Source organism: Anguilla anguilla, chromosome 8 (genome assembly GCF_013347855.1).
Source record: "Anguilla anguilla isolate fAngAng1 chromosome 8, fAngAng1.pri, whole genome shotgun sequence".
In the NCBI taxonomy this organism is placed as follows: Eukaryota; Metazoa; Chordata; class Actinopteri; order Anguilliformes; family Anguillidae; genus Anguilla; species Anguilla anguilla.
This window is the reverse complement of record NC_049208.1, coordinates 50,338,012-50,357,976: the sequence shown is the minus strand read 5'-3', so window position 1 is coordinate 50,357,976 and position 19,965 is coordinate 50,338,012. Positions and strand designations below refer to the sequence as shown.

General features: G+C 48.1%; 1 protein-coding gene across 3 annotated transcripts in view; it reads right to left on the bottom strand.

The window, feature by feature from the left end:
- ncaldb (neurocalcin delta b) overlaps nucleotides 1-19,699 on the bottom strand; it is a 32,303-nt gene extending 12,604 nt beyond the window's left edge. Inside the window, exons 1-2 of one of the 3 annotated variants that reach the window (XM_035431572.1) lie at nucleotides 19,560-19,699; nucleotides 16,631-16,837 (exon numbers count right to left, since the gene is read on the bottom strand). The gene's annotated coding sequence lies outside the window, so the exon portion shown is untranslated. Of the gene's footprint in view, nucleotides 1-4,821; nucleotides 5,049-16,630; nucleotides 16,838-19,479 lie in introns of those variants that run through there. The other 2 variants (XM_035431571.1, XM_035431573.1) reach the window with 2 other exon arrangements.
- Between the last annotated feature and the right edge of the window lie 266 nt (nucleotides 19,700-19,965).

Below are 19,965 nucleotides of genomic sequence, written 5' to 3'. Positions count from 1 at the left end.
GCCGAGGCTGAACTGGGACTGAGCTGATGTTCTCGCTCCAACCTGGAGGAGTTTAAGGGATGACGCTTATGCAACACACGAGAGTGCCTATTTATACGCTACTGCTGCCGCTTAGCCCTTTAGCCGCTCACGCTAATCAGCGCGGGCAGTCAGCTGGCCTGAAGGAGGGCCCTTTCTCTGGGACCAAGAGCAGATCTGCCTCTGGTAACCAAACAGCCAAACACTTTCTCCAGGGGCCCCACCCCTATGTGATGCTTTTTTTCTTATTTCTTTTCATTTTTAGTCAAGTGGAACACATATGACTGATCTGTACTCTAACGGGAACATGTGGTACTACACTATGTTAAACAAGGTACAGTACAAACGCTGCATGTTCCCGTTAAGGTACTGATCCGTGGTCTAACAGGAACATGTGCTACTACACTACGTTAAAAACGGTACAAACACAACTAAAACCTGAGAGACGTTCAAGGCGAAGGTCCCGCGTAACTATTTCCAGCCTAACATTTCGAAAAACAGTGTCAAATATGAGTCAGTGAAAGGGCTTTGCCGAGCAAAACATCTGAGAATCCAGAAAAAAAAAGAAAAACTCCACGCAAGCTTAATTTCCTCCTGCTGTAGTCCGTGAGCCAGGAACAAAGAAGGGTAGACAGGAGGAGGAGAAAAAAAAAACACAGAACAAATTTGTCCCTCGTTTAGCCTGACTCGTCCGACAAGAGTAATTCAGCCAATCAGGAAGAGCCAGCCCCCGTGAGGGCTGAAGAATGAGGCGGACGGGCGGGAAAGGGGGTTTTGATTACAGGGCGGGAAGAGAGAGGAAAGCTCTCGGGTCGACGTTTACAAGGCCGTAAACAAAGGTCAACAAGGAGACCCCGCCAAACACTCAACACACAGCAGCCATCAACGGGGCAGGCCGGACCTAACCCCCCCCCCCCCCCACCCCCACCCCACCTTCACGAGGCCCAGAGGAGGGCGGGAGTAGCGCGGGGATGTGAACAGGAACCCGTTGATTCTGTCCTGCTCAGGGAACATCGCCCACCGAGCGAAAAATGCCCCCCCACCCCCCCACCCCCACGCCAAACCCCCCCCCCATCCCCGGAATGGAAACCTGTTCACAACTCCAGTCGCCGGTTCAAATCCTTGAGAAATAATAAGTTGTGAGCAAGTGATTGTCCTCACTACCTACGGAATGCCTTAGCGATGGAGGCCAGCGTAGAGCTTATAATGCTTTTCACTTCACAGCCGAAGCAGATGTTCCCTCTGACTTTCAGTAGAATTTACATAAAAAAATAAAAACTTGAGGCAAATATAGTGGAACGCAGTCACTCTCCATCTGTAGAACCCCACAGCTGCGTCTTCTCACAATAGAATCCACCACAATAGAACGGGACACTCCCGACCTCTGACCCCCTGCACAGAGGAACCCTTCTGAGGAGGACAATGATAACGCCCACACAGCTGTCAATCACCATTGGCCTCAAAAAAAAAAAAAAAAGTTCCAGCTTCTGTCCTGCCTAATATTTCCACACAAAGCGCACAGACTGTCAAAGCCCCCTTCGCAAAAACCCCGGCCATCATCTTGATTGTTTAAGGCTGTTTAAGAAATGTGCCCTTTCTTTGGATGCTCCAGGAAAATACGCAACGCTTTAAAGTCTGTAGACTTAAACTGCCCAAATCCACAACATTATAAAATAATAATAATGGCTATCTCTTACCCAGTCTGCTGTTGTTGATGATTGGTATATGTTCCTTAAAGCAACTTTGACTGGGAAAGTTGATTCAATCTGTTCCACAAGGTTATAATCCCATCAGTGTACTCACAGCTGTTAGGGGTGTGGTCAAAGAGTGGGGTACTAAGAGTTTGTGTTCAGTTTACCCTTAAATCCAAACAAAATCAAGCTATCCACCAATCAAGGTATCCATTCAAAACCTATCCTTGCGTAAGCTTTCTTCAGATGATGGTCATTCCCCCCGACTCTGGACCATCTGTGCGGTGGCACTACAGAAATCTGCCCCGTGACTCCGCAGATTCGCAGGTTAAGAATTTCACACCCACGGTTCATGTCACATTCCAAACGACGGTCAGCTGCTCCTTCCAACGCAGCAGCCCCCACACGCCAACCGACACTTTGCTTCCACTGCAAACATGGAGTAACGGAACTACTTTTAGGAACTGCGCAAAATTTAAGGAGTTAAATAAATAGTGGGCTCCAAAAACTGCAACGAGCACAACCCGCGTGTTAAATATGAAAGTCGGGCATACTGCAAGCAGTCTCTTAAATTAATGACTGGCGGATTTATCGGCAGGATTCATAACCTGCAGTAACCGTGGCATTTCCAGTCAGTCAGTCTCTGCACTGGTAATCACTTCTAACGTAATTACTGCAGTGTACAGTAATGCAAATTCAAACATGCGAATTGCAGGTAATGGGCTGGTCTTCGTTAAATATAAATGCAGCCACGCAAGATTTAGAGCGTCAGAGAAAGCGCACTGCATTTACAGCGGGTGTCAACGTGCCACTGTACGTAGGTTTTAATAAATTAGGAGGATTCAATGTGTACTAAGAGGGCAGCACCGCAGCTACCGTATTCACACAGCCATTGGAGATATTCTGTTAAACAACCCAACAATTGCATTACGAACGGAACATTTTTTCCTCTTTATGTTAACAACTCAAACATCCTCAACAGAGCAAACACAGGCTTGCAAAAGCACACGAACGCACGCACACACACACACACACAGACACACACACATCTGCACAGACACACACACACACGCACATACACATACACATGCCTACACACACACACACACATGCACACACATGCTTACACACACACACGCCTGCACAGACACACACACACGCACATACACATACACATGCCTACACATACACACACACACATGCACACACATGCCTACACACACACACACACACACACACATGCATGCACACACAGAGCCAAACTCAACAGGCATTCACACTCAGTCACTGCTTCAGTCTATGCGTGATCTTCTCAAGCCCAAATAAACACATTCAGTGACAGTAGCATGCCGATCCCCCTTCCCCCCCGATTAGCAATCCGGTCGGGGACTAGCTGTCCACACCTCCACCGCATCAAAGCTCATCTTGCACAGAAACGCTGCCACACCCCCCGGCCCCGACCTACCGAAACGCAGAAGACGAACCGCCGTCTCCAGCACCAAGGGGCGGGGGGGATGGGGGCATTTTGACGCCGCTGAAAACCGGAGGACATGCAAAGCCAAGGGGTCAGAGGTCATTCCTCTAAACCGCACGGCGCATCCGTTTACCGTTTGATCTTTCTCATACCGCCAAGTGTCCGTGGCCTACCCTACGCGCTAACGCAGCCTTTACAGCACAAATATGGTACATGCTGTTCAGCTTCAGCATTAGCCCCCATTGCAGACAGGGGACACAGTGGACAGGCATGTTATGTTTACTGCAGGCGTCTTTGCTTTCCATTTGCTATGCTTGCAAAGTTACGGGTAATTTTCCATTCCCCCCCCTTGCATTATCTTTAACGGCAGTCTTACACGCCTCTCTTGCTTGCTGCTGTTCTAAGGCTCCGCTGTCTCCCACTCTACCACAAAGAATATCGCAATTAAAGTGCTTATCTGCGACATGTTGCGATAATCACACAGAATATTGCAATTACAGTGCTTATCTGTGACATGTTGCGATACTCACACAGAATATCGCGATTAAAGTGCTTATCTGCGACATGTTGCGATACTCACACAGAATATCGCGATTAAAGTGCTTATCTGCGACATGTTGCGATGATCACACAGAATATCGCAATTAAAGTGCTTATCTGTGACATGCTGCGATAGTCAATGATACAGATACAGCAGGGCCGCTGCAATCAGCAGCAGGAGAGTTTGTGCATGGGACACGCGTTTGGCGCATAAAAACTAAACATCCCTGATTGGCACAGAAGGTCTACAGGGAAAGGGCTGGCTCTGCCGTTGCTCCACGGTGGTCCAGGAGGAGAGAAAGAGAAAAGTTTTCCCCTTTCTCCAGGTAGTGCCTTGTCCTGGTAGTCTCTCAGGCTGGGGTGAATTAGTCTTGAGCAGGCACAGATCCGACAGCTTTACGCTTCCCAGCCAAAAAACCTGTACCCCAAAACCCCCTCAATCCCCCCTCTCAGCTTCCAACTACAGCTGTTGCTCCTTCCTATCCTTACCCAAACACACACACACACAAACACACACACACACACACACACACACACACAAAGCCCTCTTGAACCCAGTACTGCTCCACGGAGTTGAGTGAGTAGTTTCAAATTACTGTGGTTTAGCACCTCTAAGAGTGCATCTGTCACTTTGTGCACTACCTGACAGAAAAATATCCGTACACAAACACACACAAAACCCACACACACACACAAACCCACACACACACAAACACACACAAACCCACACACACAAACACAGATCACGAAATACCCCTGGGACAAACCAACATCTCCTCTAATAAAAAATCAACTGGAGCCCCAGCCCCTCTGTGCCACTCTCCTTCTGTGTCCCAAAAGTCTCACACCTCAGCCACTCTACACAGGACGGTTCCCGCTGATGCCCAGCTGCGTTCACATTCAGTTACCCGTCTGTTCAAACACTGCAAGGTTCACCTGCACCCGCCACTGGCTACCTTCCAAATAACACTCGCCACCTGTTTATTTCTCCGCACTACTTCCACAGGCTAGTCTACAGAATCTCTGTCCAAGACAGCACTCCAGATCTCTTAGACAGCACAAGACTACTGCCAAGCACGTGAAAGGCGGACAGCTTACCTCACTCAGAAGTACCACTCCAAAAAAGCCCTTTAATAGTCCATAACCTGGTACTTCCCCACTCAGATAACAGCAACAACAGGCAGTCGGCGACAGGTAGTGGGAGCAGGAGGAGGAGGAGGAGCAGCCACACCCAGGCACCAGCAGCTACAAACTCTAAACTCCACAAGAGCTTCTCAAGCTGAGCTCTGAGTACCAAACTCTGCCTCCCCTGCTGACGTCAAAGCCCCAGGTCACATGGCCAAAAGGAAAGCCAGAGTGAGTCTGCGTTGTCCCGGCAACAAGAACACCGCAGCCCAATCATTTCAATTGGTTATCCTTGTCGCACACGACCAATCACGCTTCCTTGCCAACTCTCAAAAATAAAAAAAACAAGGCAGAATGCATAAGATTCATTTTTGACGAATTACTTTCTAAAACTGTGTATAATGACTACACAATTTTCTTAAATAAAATGTACACTTAGGCTACAAAAATGTGTGCGCTTAGGCTACATTTTGCATTTTTGCAACTCTTAATGAAACAGTTTGTTTATATATGAGGAAGATACTTCGGGAAGATAAATGAAATATCCTAAATGTGCACTAATACACTAACACAGTGCATAAGGGTCACACTGCAGGCCAGATGTCTTTGCTCACATTGGAAGCCATGCTTTGCCTAAACAGATTAGGCAAATTAAGCCCATCTCATTAGCCCTGAATTAGACAGACTGTTTTTACCCTTCTTAATGGCTTTCTTTGAAGAACAGAGGCAGAAACAAAACAAAAAATAAAAATACATTTGGCACTTGCTGAGTCAGGCTCTCTCACGAGAGCTCCTGGCAAGAAATTTCCAGAAACTGAAACAACAGAACAACAGAGAGAGAGAGAGGTAAAAAGGGAGAATAACAACGTAAATGCGCACTTTGTCACACAAAAGGTTATATTGATTTGAGGATGTTATTTGGCCACCGAGGGGGACAATGCACCCTTTCTGGGGTCTCAGAGCTACAGCAGGCTGCTGCAACAGCAAACATGAGCCAAAACGAAACACACCCCCCCGCCCAAACCACACAGGAACACTGCCGCTTCAAACACGAAAGCCAAAGAGAACAAGTCAAAGAACTAAATGAATTCAGTCCCTCAGCCTGTTGATAGGGGTGTGCCTAACTGTATACTTTGTGCACACGTACGTGCGCGCGCGCGCACACACACACACACACACACACACACACACCATACGCATTTACGCGTTTATACATGGATGCACTGCGACATTGCAAAATCTTTTAAAAAGTCTTTCCAGTGCCTCAACCTGTAGTCTTCATTTTCAAATTCGTATTGCCTTTTCCCATTGGTAGCACAGACATACTAAGTATACTTACAAAACTGAAATAAGAACGTAAACTGCAGCACAGAAACAGGCAGGTTCTAGGGAACAGCTGTTTGTGAGAGTAAATATGGGAAATTAAGTCGTTTTCCTTTGAAACAAAAATCACCGTTCCTCCACAAGGCAAGGAAAAGGCACTTGTTGGTTTTGGTTTCGGTTGGGATTTGGGGTTTAGGGTATGGCCCTCCCGACCCCCCCTCCCCACAGCATGGGGAAATGTCTAGTGGCCTGCAGAACTTTTGTTGGGCTTCATTTGAATACCATCTGTTGGGCCAGTGAATGGGGGAGGGAGGCCCGTGGTAGCAGGTGATGGAACAGAAAGAGCAAGGTCACTGAAGGCACAACCACCCCCCCCCCCCCCCACCCCCCAACACACAACCACCCCCCCCTCATACACACACACACACTCTCCCCAAACACACACACACACGCACACACACACCCTCCCCAAACACACACACACACACACACACACCACACACACCCTCCCCAAACACACACACACACACACACACACACCACACACACCCTCCCCAAACACACACACACACACACCCTCCTCGCCCCCCCCAAACACACACACGCACACACACACCCCCTACGCAGGCACGAGCCCCTGACCCACCAGGGCCACTGTGGCCAAAGGGAAAACGCTCCCTCGCTGGGCACAAACAAGGGTCCGCACCTTAAAATCTCAAGCTTAAGAATTTATGAAAAAGTTGTGTGTGTGTGTGTGTGTGTGTGTGTGTGTGTGTGTGTGCATGTCAATGCGAGTGTGTGAGCATGTCAGTGCGAGTGTGTGAGAGTGAGAGAGATAGAGAGAGAGAGAGAGAGAGAGGGAGAGAGAGAGGTTCAAGTGGGGATGCTGAGGAGGACAGTGGAAGAGACGCCCTTCAATGTTGCAGTCTGAGGGTTGGGGGGGCCAGGCTAGTTCTAAGAGCTCTCAGGGAACAACGGGAGTTTCATCTGCTGGGGCAGAAAAGCACTGTACTCATCTTTTCTCTTAACAAAACATGCTACATGCTCCAAAAAAAAAAAAAAAATCAAAGGGTACATTATTATTATTTCATTTAAAAAGATAAAACACCTTGGACATGGCAGAAATGGAACGTACTGAAAATATACTGAAATACTGAAATAAAATAATAATCAAGATACTGCAACACATATATATGGCTTTCATGTAATGGAATATACTTCACTGCTATGAAATATATTAATCAAGATTTTCCACAAGTCAACATATTCCCAACAGTAGGGTGTATTGCTTTTCTGAATTCCATTACATTTTTTTCATCAAAAACAAAATGGCAGCCAAAGCACCCGTGTGGTTGCAGCTGGTTATTTTGAAGAACCCTCCAAGTGCTTTATAAGCTTCAACAGAGAATTTGAGGTCACTGACCCCCTTCACACTCGTGCCATGAGAGGAGTGCACCCCCCGCCCCCCCCCTGCCCCCCCGTACTGTAGATCAAACCAAGAGGCTTTGGGGCCTTATTATAAGCCTGGCAGCTACACGCCGCGACACGGGCTCCTGCGATTATATAACTGCTGCTTTAAGGCTGCTAATCAGCTGTGCAGCGAAGACACGGGACAGCTAATGGATCCGTCCGATTATCTCTGACTTAACCGAGCCCCCCCCCCCCCCCCCCCCCCAGCTCTATTTCGGTCGGGGCTGACTGACAGGCACCAGCTCCCTGCAGCTGGTGTTCCAGCGTTTCTGGCGGTTTCCCGCCTTTTTAAAAAAAAAGCAAAACACAGCGGCTACGCTGACCGTCAGAACGAGGAGGGCCGTTCCCTCCGCCCCCCTCTCCTTCCCCAAAAGCGCTGAGGTTGCCCCGAACACATTCCAGTCTTCGTCTGACCCGGTGCAACAACGGAATGGTAAAGGTCAAAGGTCATATTTCACAAAATGATAGAAAGGAAACCATTAAAAAAAAATATGCAAAAGGTGCTAAATACCATTTTAAGTATACAAGAAATGGAGAAAAAGATGCACTTGGACCAGCAATTAAAATTTATACCGAGCTTATTTTCCTGTTTTGATGAGTTAAACTGACTTCAACACGATGGATGTCCATTACATTGTCCAAAGGATGTCCATTCGCACCATGCAGATCGCATTAAAACAGCTCCACCCATTAAGAGATTAGAGAGACAGAACGGTTTCTCCCAGATCAGCAGACTCTCGAGGCATTACCCCTCGGGAAAGTGCGTCATCGCCGAGGAATCGCCGACACTTAGCACGGACGGGCTTAGCGGATTAGCCGCCGCGCGGCGTGCGTCCGAAACAGGTGCGGCCGTCGGGCCCGAGCGGCGGGAACAGGTGAGGAGCACGCAGGGGGCGCGGGCGTAATCCAGAACGTTCCTAAGCTCTAAAGCCGCGCGGCTGCTCGGTGGGGGACAGGCCGCGGGGCTCCACCAGCTCATCCCGTTAGCACGTTAGCCAGCGACGGTAGCACGAAGCCCGGCAGGTCACTCAAGAGCACGGTCATAACAACCGCCTCTCCACTGAAAATCTGATATGGTGAATAAAAGCTGAAATAAATCTGTCCCTTAGCTATTATTATGAAAGTGACCTCTTATGGAAATAAACTAGATACCCTAATTGACTTAACACAGAAAATGTGTGGTAACATGAAATGTGTGGAGTTGTGAAAAATTGAGTTTGAATGTCTTTAGCCGAGGTGTATGTAAACGTTTGGCCTCAACTGTACATATTCGTATATGAGCGCACCATATCTTTTGAAATCAGACCGTAAGATAAAATGACGCTTATGTCTGCATGGTATGGATTTTCTATTTTCGTTTAAGGAGTGACAAAAAAGTTCCTAATTTCACACCCATTTTTCACAGAATTATTTTTCTTGCTTGATAGCGTACCTTGCTCCAGAGGATCACTGACAGGACATTTTTTTTCCGGCAACGAAACCTTTTCTCGTCTAACAATGAGAAGAGAACATGAATGGAGACAATGGAGCTCGTGCGACATCAAATGCTCCAGCACAAGGTTATTACAAAGGATGAAAGAGACTGTGCCCTTTGTCTGCGGACTAGCATGGGAATGGGGAAAGGTTAGGTCGGGCCAAGGGTTCGAGCTTTCACATCCCTACGTGGCTGCTGTCACCTTGAGCAAGGTCACGTATGGTAAAACAACAACAAACAAACAAAAAAAAAACAGAACTGTGAACGAGCTCTGCGGTGCTGGGTGAGCCTTCACTCAGCTCCACTGTGAATCGCGCAGGTGCACAGTAAACAACAGTGTTCAAGCCCAGAGTTTGAACTGCAGTGCCCTTCTAATCCCAGACGCTGGCTGTCAGCCAGTGCATCTGAGCCCTATGTGGGGATTCTATGGTATCTGATCCCATTTGGGGATTCTATGGTATCTGAGCCCTTGTGGGTATTCTAAACCCACAAAACACTTACTTACACCCTACTTCAGTCTCCTCAAATTAAACTGAAGCCTTGCAATAACAATCATTCATTTTATAGGTGTGTGCCGTGAATTGAATTACGAAATAGCATGTGTATAATTTCTAATATTTTTATTTATTACAGGACAGTGACTCCGGTTCCGCAGTAGTGCGTTATGTCTTGTGAGACATAAAAGACTGGGCTGGACTCCCTTCTCACCTCTTCCGAAAGGGAAAGCCGGAAGACTGTTACACAGAAACACAGCAGAGAACATTCGCACATTTTCGGTTTTAACTGTCAAACGATTAATTCGCCATTCAACCGGCGTAAATTTTAATGGGTAATTCGCCTGGAAGTTGAGAGAAACGGCAGTTCCACCAAAGGGGGCGAGAGTCTCGTGATCCTTCCGCAACCCAAAGTGTTTGTTTTTGCTCGCGAGAAACGCTTGGCGCACGCACGCCGAGCCGTCTTGAGAGGAGGTTTCTCACGCGCAAGCTCGCAGGCAGGCAACCGTTCACAGGAAATTTGCAGAAATGAAACCAGATAGAACAGAAATAGAAACCAGGCCGTGATTAAATGTCTCAGGATGTTGTTGGTATAAAAGTTCTTTTTTTTTCTTTTTTAAGTATGTCAAGTTGAAGAGTGGCAGTTGGTTGCTGTTCATACAAGTCAAAAGGATGTCACAATGGAATGGGCTTACTATTTAAACTGAGACATTAAAAAAAAAGAAAGGAAATAAAAGGTTCAAAAATAGCCTTAAAGGTGGCTGCGGTCCAACAACGGAAGCTTGACAAATATCACCAACCCGTTTTCTTTCACCGAGCGCAAACAAAGGCGGCGGCAGCAACTGCATCACACGGTGTGCCTCTGCGATGTGAACAGGGCGCATTCGATACGAACAGCTCCAAAACCTTTTAAGATACCAAAAGGTTTGGTGCGTGCAGCTTAGCATCACGTAAGAGATGAGAGCAGTGACTCAGAAGACTCAGTTAGCATGGGGGTAAAATTTGATGTTGATTTACAGCCAGGATTTAGGTGTTGAGACGTCTAACGTGGAGAGCCATGCAGGTTGCCATGCAGTAAGGTCTCCTTGACTTTAATTCTACCTCACCTGCCTGTGACGTCATCACCGCATAACTCCTTCAGCCAAGACAGGTGCTCGGACAAGGCAATACAGGATGCCATTATTTTTTAATTTTGTCACACTGAATATGCAATAATAAAGGAAATCAGGAAGGGGGCAAATACTTTTCCACTGCACTGGAGTAAAAATATGTATTTGTCATTTTATGTAATTTTGGAATTGAAGACTAACAACGCCATTTTGTAGCGGCCTTTCCCAGCACCTGTCTTGGCTGAAGGGGATTTGCGGTGATGATGTCACCGGCAGGTGAGTCAGAATTAAACTCCAGGAGGCCTAAATGCATGGCAACCCGTGCAGAGGTCACACTGCTCTCCACGTTCGATGTCTCAGCACCCAAATCCTGGCTGTAGATCAGCATCCAATTATGTCCCCATGCTAACCGAGCCGCCCAAATCGAATCATCCCTTGAAAGACGCTGAGTTGCACGCATCCTTGGGCAGCCTAACGCACAGCGCCAGATCGGGGAATGACGACACTAATGAGTTTCGCCTCTAGTTTCCCCTCCTCCTCCCCCCGTCATCCCTCCATCGCGGTGAGCCGGTCTTAGGGGCCCGAGCGCAGATGGACGGCCGTCTCCGGCATGTGAGTCATCGCCAGCGGGATCTGCGCAGTCACGGTCCTCCTCCCGCCGGGAGGGGCTGGGCCCGGGGCTAAACGCGCCCTGATTGGCTCATTGGCTTTAGCAGAATGCGTTTATGGACTTGAGACACTTCTGGGGTGGGCGGGGGGCTTTTGGGGGGGGGGGGGGGGGGGGGCAGAGAGGGCGGTAAACTGTTGCGCGATGATGTAATGATGTAAGAACGAGCAGAAGTCATGCAACGGCAATCTGTTAATGCGGCACCGGACCCTCACACGTGCCGCTCCTGTTTGCCAAACATCGCTCCCTCTCCTCCTCCTCCTCCTCCTCCCGCCTGTGTGCGCTGGTCACCTGGGAACAGTCAACAGACAGCTCTTCGCCTGATGCGGCGGAGCGACCTGCATGTGCCAGCGAGAGGCGACAGAACTCCTGACCCAAAGGGTTTGAGCCACAACTCAGCGCAGTTCTTAACTTTTACATCAGCCTTCAGCTGGGAAAAGTGGCAGAAAAATGGAAGAATATAAAAAATTTAAAAAAATTAAAAAAAAAAGAAGAAGTCTACATGAATGAGATGAGGATGGGCCAAGATGTACTGACCTTGGCACAGATAGGGGTACCAGTGCCAAGCTCTTTGTATACACATATACATTCAACCCACACTCACCGACACACCTACACACACACATACACACACGGTCATGCTCCCACCCACACACACACACACACACACACACACACACACACTTACTCACGCACAAGCTCACAAACACATGCAAACACACACTAACGTTCACACACACACAAGCATACACAAATAGAAACAGAAACACACACACACACTCACGGTCACACACACACACATGCACACACAAGTGGAAACAGAAACACACACACACACAAATAGAAACAGGAACACACACACACACACACATCCTCACGCTCACTCACACACACACACACACACACACTCTCTCACGTTCACACACACACACACACACATGCACACACATGCACACAAATAGAAACAGAAGCACACACACACAGTGTCTGACAGTGGCTCAACACTGCCCCCATGGAAAAGTCAGTAAGAACAGGATGAGAGTGTGCAACGCGGCCCCCCCCCCCCCCCGCCCTCCCCCATCTCGCCCCCCCCCCCCCCCCCTCCCCCCCTCCCCCATCTCGCCCTCCCCCCCCCATCTCGCCTCAGACAAACAGCAGGGTGTAATTCATCAAAGAGCCCACAGGTGATTCAATTAAAGAAGGCTCCCCAGGGAGGGGAGACTACTCCACAGCCCACAAAAATGGAAAACAAATATATTCCCTTTTGAGAATATTTTTAATAATTTAAGGAGATTATTATTCCAGAACGTTCCGTGAGTTACGCCTGCTGATGTTCTTCTTTCAGAAATTTTATTCATCGTAATTATGCAATATGTATAACGTACAAAAAAAAACTGCACGTCTCATACAGATCAATTGATTTGGACTACCTATGTTAGTTATGGCCTTTGATACAATGACGTCAGACCTGGGTCAAATATGTATTTGTTTTGGATTCAAATAGTTTTCTATGCTTTACTGATCTAGTCTGGTGTATTGGGACCAATGAAATACTCTCAAAAGGTGCAAACTCCGCCTTCTGGTCATACTGGCAGACTCAATTATACCAGGCAAGATCAATAGAGCACAGAAAAGTATTTGAATCCAAAACAAATACATATTTGACCCAGGTCTGCACAACATTTCTTTTCCAGTGAATAATCAAACAGCACATTATGGGAGTACAGCCGAGATGTTTCCCCCCTGTACTGGCAGTAAGAGGCACCGCGACGACACCCCCCGCAAAACCCCACCCCCCTCGTACCGCCGCCCTTCCGCCACACGGGCGCGAGTGTTTCCTCTGGCAAACGGCCCCCTCCCGTGAGCAAACGCCTGACTGGCTCTGGCCACCCCCCAATCCCCCCCACCACCACGCCACCCCCCAGCGCTGATTAGCGCTTCCCAGCGAGCGAAAGCCGGAACCTTAGACGTCTAAAAGGGCTGGGAGTCTAGGCCGGGAGACGCGTTGACAGAAACGGACTAATACGGCTCCGGTTCTGCGCGGATACAGCTACCCGGCTACGTCCCGCCCCGGCCAGAAAACCTAGAAAACCTTTTCACACGAACGTAGCCAGGTTTTCCTCCTGGACGGCGCTTCACACCGACTTTTCTCCGCGGAAACGCTCGCTGGGTTTCCTCTCTGGAAGCCCCGTCGAAGCAGGAGCTCCTGCCCGCCCCCAAACCCCCCCCCCCCCCTTCTTCCAACGACTGTGCGGGCCCCCCCGGCATGCTGCTCATCCCAGGGGACCTCACAGACGACCCTCGCTCACCTCTGAGCGGGGTCCTCTCTGCGGGACAGGGGGCAGCGGCAGCTCCCCAGACCGGGCTCCCGGGCTCCTATCTCACGCTAACGACCCCGTCCCGTCTTACAAAGGGCGCACGCTGGCTGGCGCAGCCCCGCCGCGCTCGGCCCCCGGCCTGCCTCTCCGCACCTTCACCCTGGTTCTCACTGCCCTTGTGACACGTACAAATCTTATCGCCATGGCGCCGAAAGAGAAGCCACTCAGAGATAAGAGAACTTGCCGACTAAATATATAAATGAATAAAGCAATGAATAATTAAATAAATAAACAAACAAACAAACAAATAAATGGAAAGACAATGATACCCTTGAGCCAATGCTGCTGACATAATTGCTCCTCTCAAACATCACGGCAGGGTACCCAGTGGCAGGTCCAAAGTAATGCATTTTTATCAGTGCTATCGCACACAATGCTACGCTGCCAGAATTGTAAAGACACTTAATGGTGTTTTCGCTTTTGAGCTACGCGGCTCGCTACGTGCACTGAAATGCAATGACGGTAGCACAGCGAAGGCTGTGGAGTTCAGTGTGCTTTTATGGAAGAGCGTGGACGGCTTTTACTACAGTACTTCTGTGACTAAAAGGTGTCCAGCCATTTTACAGCAAGCCCCTACAGGTTGCCTGAAAATAGATAAAATGCACAGGTAACAGATCCCACTTTTATTTAAGGAAAACATTCACAGGTAGTGCCGTTTTAGACTCTTGAGCACACAAAGAACAGCCAGGTACAGATCTTACGCGAGGTACAGATCTTTCCGACTCTATTTCTAGCCTGATTGCTGCATGCCAGGTCGTGTTCTCCCTTCATCCACTCAATAAAAGTTCACATCTGCACATAGAGTGAGTACTCGGGCATAATGGACCTTCTGACAGAGGGACACAGCCATATACATCAGAGCTGGTCTACCCACACTCGGATCAATCTGGCAACCCTGAACCATAATGAATGTATTCATCAGAGCTGGTCTTCCCTGCCTGGGATCAATCTGGCAACCCTGAACCAGAATGAATGTATTCATCAGAGCTGGTCTTCCGTGCCTGGGATCAATCTGGCAACCCTGACCCAGAATGAATGTATTCACCAGAGCTGGTCTTCCCTGGCTGGGATCAATCTGGCAACCCTGACCCAGCATGAATGTGAACCGTACGATCTCGTACGCGTTCCAACACAAGCGCGGCAAGATCGCTCAGATGCTTGAACGGTGGCAACAGATGTCCCCAACTTACAATACGATTGGAACACACGGACGTGAAACACCAAACCTCCACCAATCGGCTTCCCCCGTTTTAGGGCTGTCCGTTCTCAGAATCCCAACAGTACATCATTCTGCACCGGGGTACAAAATGTTCCGAAAATAAATGCTCGCTGGCAGGAACAAGTCTGACCCACGCAGGGGCGGAGCGATACGCTACCTGGTTGCCGACGTAAACAGTTTTAATGGGCGGAGAGGATGGAATCTGCTCCACTGAAATGGTGGGTTTGCAACTTGGCATTTAGATTTCAGGCCAGAGTGACTCACGCAGCTTCTCTCGCATACAATCCAGTCATACAGACCCAGAAAATACATAACATGACATAACAAGGTAAACCAGGGAGGTTACATGAAATTATTATGCACATTACATAGGCTAGAGCAGTGGTCTCCAACCGTGGTCCTGGAGAGCTACAGGGTCTGCTGGTTTTTGATTTCACCTTAAAATCAGCACCCAATTGAGACCCAAGACACCAGGTGAGTTGAGTTAACTGTGTAATCAACTGCCCTAATTGGTTCATGAAGTGCAGAGTCACTATGAAAACCAGGAGACCCTGTAGCTCTCCAGGACCAGGGTTGGAGACCACTGGGTTAGAGTGTGTTCACAGCCCTCCACTGCCGATGTCGTGATGTGCGCACGCATTACTCATGTGAGAGGATGTGTTCACTGGTGGTGCACTGAGGTTGAACCGTGTCACTTCCTTTCTGAGGCACTGGTACCAACTTCCTTTATACCCCATAGCACCCCTCAAAACTCTCTCCAAGCATCTCTGTGCTGAAGCTCACTATGGGGGTTCTTTAACCCATTATAGGGTAGGTCTTTTTGGAATGTTTCTTCAAAATTCCAAATCAGTGTTCCAGAACTTCATTGCTTACAATCACTAGTAACGAATGTTGCATCAGCTTTAGAATGTTCAGTTAGGAACATTATAATCACATATTTGTGACCTTGCACCTAAAAGGGTTCATTTAAATTCACTTTTGCAAACTTCCAAAGGCATTTCACAGTTCCTAAAGTTTCATTTTCTCACTCAATGAACCTATGCGGTGTCAAAGTTTCTCAACTCAAAGCAAGAGGCAGGAGACAGTACGGGTTACTGGAAAGAGGAAGAGCATTGCAGTACCGCAAATTGCGTGACCGCAGTGGAGCGGGAACTGTCATCTGCGACTCACCGCAAATCATTTTTTTACATCTACAGCAGGATTCGGCTGAGAAATTAACCCACACACACCCAACGGTACCATGGTGGGTGCTCTAACCTCAAGGTCAGTGGTCAGGAAGTTCCACCACCTATAACGGCTTAGTGCTTCCCAGCGAGCGAAAGCCGGAACCCTAGACGTCTAAAAGGGCTGGAAATCCAGGCAGGGAAACGCTTTGACAGAAACAGACAAGGTTAACCGAAATATAGCTCCGGTTCTACCTGGATAACAGCCTGGCAACGTCCCAGCCGGCTAGAAAACTTTCGGCTGGGCTAGGCCAACACTGGCTGGCCAGCCGATCGGCATCATTGCGTTCTCATTCAAACTCCACAGCGCTTCCTGCTCCAGACCCCGGTCACTGATAGGTTGGGCCCAGCTGAGTGACTCGTTTACCACGGAGTAGACGCCAGTCGGGACAGGCGACAGGCGAAGCTCGGACGGACGGTCTCACCTGATTGGGGGTCACACCGTGGGGGCGGTGGGGCTGGCTCCACCCCTGGGCGTCGGCTCCGGAACTCGCAGGGAGACGCAGCGGCGCTCTCTCTCTCTACGGCAGCCCGACGCGACCGATCCGGAGGGGGGCGGGGTTCGCCTCGCTGCAGCCTCGGAGGAGGGGCCTACGGAGCCTTCCGGTCTTCAGCCGAGGCTACTGGGAGATCTGAGGGCGGAGGAAACAAACTCTCACTCGGACCGGCCCGCTTCAGACAAGACTCAACGTTTCACACGTTACACAACGTATCACCCCTTCACTCAGCAAGGTCTTTCACCTCCAAATGTACTTTGACTGAAGGACCGTTAAACTGCCGAACTCTCAGCCTACGGGTTCACCACTCTACGGTGTTCTGCCAGGACTAGTTTCGTTACGTCAGTTTCCCGCGGAGAGAGAGATTCAGTCCCTTTACTGTAAAAGCGTGAAAAGGCAGCCACCTGTGTTACAGTAACTGCTCTTTCACCAGGACTAACCGCTATTGATTAATCAGCGACCTGCAGGCACAAAAGAAGAAATGCACGCGGCATATGGCCATTAAATATTTACAGTGGTTCTCTTTTCTTTTTTTGTTTTTTTACTGGAAATGTGCAGCACGTGGCCTCCCTCGCAGGTGAAGAGGATGTGCGCCCTTTTGGACGTGCAGCACGGGTTCTATTTCTGCATGCGCCGCCACGTCTGAAGACCGCGCTCCCCACAGAGCGCGTGGTTTTCTCCACCTCGCTCCTCTGAGCGGGCAGACAGGAAACGCTAAACCGTTGAAATGTCGCACGTTTTCTGACACAAAGCCCCCACACGTGCGCAAACACGTCAGGTCATTATTCACAGCTCTTTAAACAAAGCCCACAAGCAGACGTAGTCGGTTTCTTCAGCATTGGCGTCGCCCGTATCAAGTTTTTATCGTTGGTTAAACGTTTTCAGGTTGGCATACATAACAATTACAGTGACTCCCCCTATGACATCGCAAATGGCCACCCTCAAATGCAATGTTTCCTTGCATAAGAGATGTTGTCTACCAGCTACCACCTTCACAGTGTACAAGGTTCAGTGTTAAATGAACTCTCACAGAGTAGATGTGGTTCCGATTGGACTCGTGTGTACTCCGGAAGAGTTGAACTAACACTGTACATTTTACAGTTCTGAATTTGTGCCTTGTGTCTGCTTCCATGGCACACCCTGCTTGTATCCATTTCACCCCAGCATTGCATTTTACCCCCCCCCCCCCGGCCAACCCCATCCCTCCTCCCAATCTAAATACTGTTTGGCACCTAGGAAATGGCACGTATACTGCATGTGCGTTTCAAACAAACAGGTTTGAGAGCAGTATTGTTTGTGTGAATTTGAGACCTGACAAAGTTTTCTTGCCGATGATTCTCTCTCCCCCCCCCCCCCTTTTCTACTCTGTTCAACATGTAGCCATCCCAAGGACCCAGCTTGACGGGAGAGAAAATAAATCAATTGATTTGGTCTGTTGCAGAACACAGTGGACAGTGTGATACTGATTTTCATTCCAGTGCTTCTGTTTGTCGTAAAAGATTATTGTATCTTTTGGTGTAACTAGTTTATAGGTGCACAGATGGCACACCTGACATATGTGAACAACTTTGGATGGGAGCCTCGCTGACTTCCGGAGATGGACACTGCAAACATCAGATGTGGCACCTTCTCACACCGAAGTCATTCCAGGCTCAATAACATTGTTCTAACCGACTGAACAACGCAATACTGAGGCATTGAGGTGCCAGAAAGTATCATGATGCAAAACACTGTCGGTACAGCCAAGAGTCTGTCAAAATAAATGAAAATTATTCAATACGCATCAGAAGAAAAAACTGGTTTACATTTTCTCATACTCAAAAATAAAAACGAATCCTAACATTACAGACGAATGAGGATTTGTGATGTAAGTCCTCTTCACAGACAACATACACTGAAGATATGAGTAGCCGATACGTCCGGTTGTGCGTGCAGTTTCCCGTAGCTTTCGTGCGTTTATCGGCATCTGTGTATTGCTCCTAAGTGCCCTGCTTTTCTAACCACACAGTCAGCACAAATTGTATAGATAATCATAAAGTCAGTGATCTTTGCTTTCGTATTTGTAACACAGTGCAAAGCGACTACTCAACTGCTTCTGCAGACTGTTCAATACGCGTGCGCAGCCGTGGACACGAAACTAACCGGTTCATTGTGAAAAAAGAAGATTCAAAGAAAACATTCAAGCCTAAACTTTGCACCGAGACAATTGCATCTTGGTGTTGATCTACTCTTTTTTCTGCAGTGGATGCATTAAAAATCACGGCATAGCCACGTCATATAGCCTATTAGTAAAGTATCCAACTCTAAAATATTCGGGTGAAAGGCCATTTGTCCTCGCTACAATTGGCGACAAATAACAAAAAGTTTCAAAACTATAAGAAGGGTACTAACTTGCTAGTACCTGGTGGTAACAGCCCACGGGATTATAGTACCGACTGTATTTGCATTTCATACCAGTTTGACGAACTATAAAGTTAGGATACACTGACAGTGAGTTCTTTATTGCACAAGTGTTAGCCTACGAAAATACACATAATTACGCAAAATCCACAAGAGACTCATTTAACAAAAACTACCAAATCTACGCCATACTTGACAAGCTTTTGGATGAAGTATGGATACAACATGCCACAAGTTTGCAAGATCATGAAATCCTATAGCTAAATGCAAGTCGCATCGTCCTAACGTAGGCGAATGCCCTGTTGTAACCGGACGCACACCACTTGCATAGCAATGAATTAATTCGTGTTTCTTCCTCTTTTGAAAAGAAAACTTACTGTATGCTTGGTGTCGGACTGCCATTAACGGAGAGTTAGATGAACTGTTAAAAGGTGTACGTACTGACGTTCCGCATTACCTGAGTTCGTTGATCAAGAAAATACTGTAGCCTACCGCTTCCTATCCTTGTCTCTTTTTGCTTTGCATAGTTGTACAAAAATACAGAGACGCGTTTGATGACGTCACGATGTGGTTCGAGGAAGGGCGTAACACAGTTCATAACCTAATTCACGTGCTGGGGAGTTAAAATGATCATCTGGAGGCAAGAAAATAAAGGCGTACTTCGTTTTTTCCCCCACCACAGTGCCACAGTATTATGCTTTAATCTGTTGGTTAAAACTAAGTATATCCGTTCATGTAGCTAACAGAGATATCCGTGCAGAAAGAAACTTTCAAAAGGTGTAATTTAGCAACGTTTTGCAAAACTTTAGCGTTAACTACAGCACCTCGTTGATTGATGCATGCGGTTTTCTATAATAATAGTT